Raw genomic sequence first — 6,426 nt, forward strand, 5'->3', positions numbered from 1 at the left:
CATATTTGGTCGTATTCAATAAAAATTTGGATTTTATGTTTTCACCTATGAACTATAGTTTAAACAGTATAGTCATTTTATATTTATTTAAAGGTCGTGAATTCAAATTTCATTTCATACTTTGAAGTAAAAAAAAAAGTTTAGATTTTGACTTGTTTCATTTTATTCAAATTTTTTTCAAGTGGCTTTAACTTGTAATTTACTGCTATGTTATTATTATTATTATTATTATTTCCGAGACCGAATAACACTTCCACTAAACCAACTCTTTTTTTTATGTTATTTCATAGACTCATAAGGTCTATTAACAACCCAAACTCACTCCTTTACTATAACTGACTAGTTAACAACAAAAAAAACTCAAGAGCTTAATTATGACCAATAATTTTACATAATTAAAAACCAAACAACCAACAAGACCTGCAGCAGCTGAAGTTAATGCAACAGTTGCCTCATTTAATGGAACAATTTTTATACGCATTGCTGTTTGTCAACAGCCACGTTTTTTCAGCACATGCTGAAAAAAAAAAGCATCGCACCGTAGGACTGCCCTTTTTAAATTGCACAGATTTCGGATGGAGTTCAATCAAATGGAAGCAACAATCTGGCTGGGGAACCTCTGGACCCAGTGGTATACCCACCTCCTCATTTTTGTATTAGGTATTTTGATCCATTTGAAACTGATATGGACTAAAACCAATAACATACTATTGTGTTATACTTTATAGGCTAAAGCAAAAACCAAAAGAAAAAGGTGCCCAAGCTCAGGAGTACACCTGCTGTAATCCAAGAACCAAGAGTGAAGATCAAACTCTTACAGTTTGCACCACCACAGATAGACGTAATATTAATTGTCATATTGTTTATACACTCCAAAAAATTATGGCCCAATCTATCAAAATAAAAATTGTTATTCTGTTTTGCTTTAGGGTTTGGATGTCAATGCTGACCCCTCAGTGTATACTAGCCCAAATACTCCACTTCAGGGAGCACAAGTTAGAGTCAAGCAATCAATAACTAGGCCACTAGCACCTCCAATTCAACACAATCCAGTCACCCGTCCATTAATGAATCATACTCTCCAACAGACCAAACCCTTATCCACAAGACCACTTACTCAGGAGCAACAACACACTAATGAATCAAGTAGCATAGGAACTGCAACAAGTACCTTCAAATTTTTTCCCACACCAAACCTAAATGTACCCCCGAGATTCAAGCCAACATATGGCTTTAGGCCACCAAAGCAGAAATGATGAACTGATGTCTTTTTTTTTTTTTTTTGTTATGCATCTTGGATGTCTGCTAGTCTAAGACCTTTTATTTAATATTATGGAATATGTAACAGACTTGGTTATTGTTTTTTGGGTGTATCCATTTAGATGCAACATGTTTTCTTGTTTCGAGCTGAGCTATCAGCAGAGTAAACTATGCCTATGTGTATAGAATTACGAATGTAATTACTGTCTTTGGAAAGCTATCAGCAGACTAAATTATACCTATGTGCATAGAATTATGAATGTAATTACTATGTTTTTGGAAATATATCATTCTCCAGGATTTCATAGTTCCAAATCTCTTACACAAAATTATATTATCATTAATGCAACAAAGTCACAATCTATTCACATAGAATATGCAATTATAGGGGCACAACAATCCATATATCAACCCTAACCATACATCAATGATTGCAATACAATATAATCTATATCCCAAACTACAAGATACTTCACTGTTGCTAATGAAATTAACATGGCTAGCATAACAGAGACTATGAACTGATTACTCCATTTCTTTGATTTTCCTTCAATTCCCAAATCAACCTTCTATGCCAGTTGATCCAATCTGTTTTCTAGCATCATCATTCTTCTTTCAACATCACTACCTTTCTCATGCCCAACATGACAAGAAATCAACTCGTCCAGCCACACAAAATAGTTGCAGTGAGGTCGTTCCGTCTATAATTGCATTTATTATGAACATAATTCGTTAAAGAACACAAGAAAACTTAAATCTAAGAATCAAACATGGAGGAACACTTACATGTTCGTAGCAACAACCATGGAAAATTCTGTCTGGGTTCTTGACAGTTCCAGATCCTTGCATGATCGCATAAGTTCCACACTTGCATTTAGGGTGCTGAAACTTCACCTTCTTCCCCCAACTTGCATTACTACTCGAACCCATCCTACTATTCCGCACAATGACCCAAGGGGGAGTGTCTCCTGATATTTGGAGTTACAATATCATGATCCACGGCTTGTGCAAAAATGAAATGGTCAATCAGGCCTTCGAACTCTTCGACATAATGTGTTCGAAGAACTTGGTTCCTGACGAGGTAACTTTCAGTGTCCTAATTGATGGCTTGAGAAAATCAAGGAGAATCGATGATGCTTTGGAGCTTCTTCAAAAGATGCATGATGGAGGTCATCCTGCTAATATAGTCACTTTCAACATTCTTATAGATGGCCTGTGCAAAAATAGAAGAATTAAGGATGTAATAGAGAATTTTGAACATCTTTCCACTAAAGGCTATAATCCAGATGTTCAAAATTCTCTATTACATCCTTAATTCTTCTATAAGAATGTTGAAAGTGACTATATTAGCAGGATGACCTCCATCATGCATCTTTTGAAGAAGCTCAAAAGCATCATCGATTCTCCTTGATTTTCTCAAGCCATCAATTAGGACACTGAAAGTTACCTCGTCAGGAACCAAGTTCTTCGAACACATTATGTCGAAGAGTTTGAAGGCCTGATTGACCATTTCACTTTTGCACAAGCCGTGGATCATGATATTGTAACTCCAAATATCAGGAGACACTCCCCCTTGGGTCATTGTATGGAATAGATATTTTGCCTTATTTACCTCTTTAAGCCAAAAATATCCATCCATTAAGCTGTTATAAGTAAGGTTAATCGGTCTAACAGTGGTTCAACCAAAAAAACCATTCTATAATAAAATAATAAATAAATTATAAATAAGCATTCTAAAATATCTTTCAAATTTAAAATCCTACATAAAATATCACCAACTAAATGTAATTAATCATCAAAATATGCAAAAACTTGCTGTAAATTTGTTGACAATTAACATAATTATACTTCCATCAAAAATAACTGGATTGAATTGCAGTACAGAAGGTAAAGATAGAAAATATTGTCTTAATGTAGTTGAGTCAAAAAGTAAAACAAAACAGGCCCTTTTAGTAATAAAAAAGATGCAAAATTTTTCGCTTAAGAAATAAAAAAGCAACTCTACAGACCAATATTGAATCTTTGGAAAAACTTACATTCATTATGTGCTTATAAATATCATTGACAGCCTTCTCTGTTATTCCTCTCATTGTATACGTCTTTCCACTGCTAGTTTGTCCATAAGCAAAAATAGTCGCTGCACAAATATGCATGCAATCATTTGGTCATTCATAGGTCACTAGCAGAGGCACAAATTACCAGAGTGATCAGGGCATAAAGCTACAAAAATTAAATACATTACCATTAATGCCCATCAATGCAGATAAAGCCACATTCTTTACCCCTTCGTACACTGTCTCAGTTAAACAAGCAGGACCAAAAACTGTCTACAAGAACACATTGACAAAAATAAATAATACTAATAAATAAATAAAGTGAGGACATCAAATTATGAAGGAAAGTATGAATTATCTGATACCAAAGGTAAACGATGCTGGTTGAGCAGCACATTCGTTTGCGGGCGGTTTATATACAATCGTAAAATCATCAATGCAATCCCATGCCACCTGATCCTTAGCCAATTGTTCTTGTCTGTTTAAAGGCCTTAGCCTTACAGTAACTACAATCTTCTCCTCTCTGTCTCTAGGCCCTCCTGGGGTTGATACCGGTGTCCTATCTATCTTTGAAGCTGGTGTTCCAGGTGCTCTGATAATCATCTTCTAGATAAATCATAGTTATGAAATTATCAGAAATATGGATCCGATTCTTTTGGGCTAAAGTGACCATGATGCACTTTACACTAAAAATCAAGAGTAGATAATTATATACTCTTAGTTTATAACTTTATACACAAGTTCAAGAAACTTTATAACTGTAAGCATAAAATTTCAAACTCTACTAAAATTAAAAAACTCTATTTTACTGAAGTAAAAAACAAACTGAAATTGACAGAACCAAAATTTTCAAATTATAATATATGATATATGACAATAATATAGGACTGATTGCATGCTCAAAACTCAAATGCAAATGAGTTTTTAAATCCTTTTCTAAAAAGATAACTCCATCAACAAGTCGCATAAATTTACTTTTAAAAGAAACCATTGATCCAACCAATCACGGCCTATGGCCCATACCAAATCAACTCAACCTCCGGCCTAATTCAAAATAAATCACCGCTATTATCAATCCACCATCAAATACTCAAGACAGAAATAAATCACAAGTACAAACAAATACACGGCAAGCACATTTAAAGAATAGTTACAGCAAGTATCACAGTTACCAGTTAAACATAATTCATCAGATAGGCAAACCAAAACACTTAAGCACACCCAAACAAAGCAAACAAACGCAACATGATGCATGCCTGTCCTATTGGACGTGAGCTCACACGTCAATTACTTTGCCAGAACCCGATACATCCGGTAGCTAACCCGGATATCGTTCTCTTGAAAACCAGTGGGTGGTACACCACCTCCATCCCCACCTGGTGAGCAATACACCACCACGATCCTCGCAAGACTTTCAATTGAAAAACACACACCCGTGGGCTGTAAATAACCACGATCCCTACAAACATTTTCACAACCCGTGGCGGTAAACAACCACGATCTGCACGTCCATCGCGACACTAGACAAGCGGTACACCACCACGATCCTTGCCAGATCAAAGCTCACATTCAAAACTACAATATTTTAAAATATTGACCCGGAGCAAGTGGGACTAAGTCACAACCCTTGCATACTGCCCAGGTGTTTTAAATATCAATTTCTCTCTTTAATAACAATTCAAATCCATTTTGCTTTCATAAAACTCCTTTTCACCAAAACAAAAGTCTCAAATCAACTTTATTTTCACGTTCAATAATTTTCCAAAGAAACAAAATCATCTTTCCATACTAAATCGAAATCAAATAATACGATTCTTAAACCAAATTTTCTTTTAAATAACACTTCAAACAAAATCTTAGGGTTTTATAAAAATTCCGGCAGCATCTCCCATAAAACTTGGACTTTGCCACCTTTCTCAGATCCCAACCAAACTATTTATCAAACTCTTATCAACCATTTCCAGTATTAAATCATTTCAAAATCAAACCGCTTCCAAAATCAAATTATTTCCAATTCTCAAAATTATTTCTGATAAATCAACAAAACTAATTCTAATATCAAAACATTTACAAATATCAAATTATTTCAGCAACCACCAATTTAACAAAATAAATCAATAAATCAAAATTCTCAATGTCTCTAACACAGTCAAGAAACCAATATAACTATCAAGCGACCACTTCAACAACCAACTAGGTAAGCAATTACATTTATTCAAATCAACTCAGCTCAGTCCATAAGACTTAAAAAATCATAAAAATATATTTTTTGCATTAATATCAACTTGTAACAATTCTTAAAAGTAAAATAAGTTTAAGAAAAGCATCCCTACCTTGGTTGCGACTTGACTACACGACAAAACCCTTAAAACTCTCATTTCGCAGCGGCGACTTCAAATCCGACCATTCCCACAGTCAACAACAGTCATCAAACTCGCCATGCAAGACCCGAAACTCAATCCTATGACATCAACATTGAAAAATCCTTAATAACTTATAACAGAACGATAACGGTAAGGGTTTTTGAAGTAGAGACACTTACTGTACCAAAAAGAAACCAAGAATAGAGCAGCGGCGGCTCCAATGACGACTCCCAGAGAGCAGAACGGTGACAGAGCTGCGACGAACTCCATCAGTGGCGACTTTGACCACCGCGACCCCGAACAGCAGTGACAGCGACCCCTGGCAACGACGGTTCCCCCTTCTCCGTGATGGCGAGTGTGGTGGCAACCAGGAACGTGACAACAACCACGGCAGTAGCTCCTTCCTTCCTCTCCTCGGCGATGGCGGCACAGGCGACGATGATTCTTCCTCCTCCGCGACTTTGTGCGACACTCTTCCTCAAAGCCCGTTTCGATCTGCCTCTTCTTCAGCTCAGTTCGGCGTCTTCGTGGTGGCAGTGGTGGCAGGACACGACGACTCGACGATTTGGCGGCAGCGGTGACCTCTCCTTTTGCCGGCGACGCTCCTCCGTTTCTCTCTCTCTGCGTGGGTGGCTGGCACGACAACAAGGGAGGGTGAGGGAGGTGTGTGAGGCTGAGTGTGGGTGCCGTGAGGGGGAGTCCGTGTGTCTGTATGCTACTATGCTGTGGTGTGGAGTCTTTGGGAAGGG

At 36.9% G+C, this 6,426-nt stretch overlaps 1 protein-coding gene and 1 long non-coding RNA gene across 3 annotated transcripts in view; one reads left to right on the plus strand and one right to left on the minus strand.

Moving 5' to 3' along the window:
* Positions 1–1,961, plus strand: part of LOC107644264 — a 3,412-nt gene extending 1,451 nt beyond the window's left edge. The window contains exons 2-3 of the long non-coding RNA XR_001621286.2: positions 569–631; positions 729–1,961. This is a non-coding gene — a long non-coding RNA (uncharacterized LOC107644264). The remainder of the gene's footprint in view (positions 1–568; positions 632–728) is intronic.
* The window catches only part of LOC107644262 (kinesin-like protein NACK1), a 38,498-nt gene extending 32,503 nt beyond the window's left edge, over positions 1–5,995 (minus strand). For both annotated transcript variants that reach the window (XM_021102860.1, XM_016348083.2), the window contains exons 1-3: positions 5,857–5,995; positions 5,648–5,775; positions 4,303–4,358 (exon numbers count right to left, since the gene is read on the minus strand). The gene's annotated coding sequence lies outside the window, so the exon portion shown is untranslated. The remainder of the gene's footprint in view (positions 1–4,302; positions 4,359–5,647; positions 5,776–5,856) is intronic.

This window comes from Arachis ipaensis, chromosome B05, assembly GCF_000816755.2.
Source record: "Arachis ipaensis cultivar K30076 chromosome B05, Araip1.1, whole genome shotgun sequence".
Classification (NCBI taxonomy): domain Eukaryota; kingdom Viridiplantae; phylum Streptophyta; class Magnoliopsida; order Fabales; family Fabaceae; genus Arachis; species Arachis ipaensis.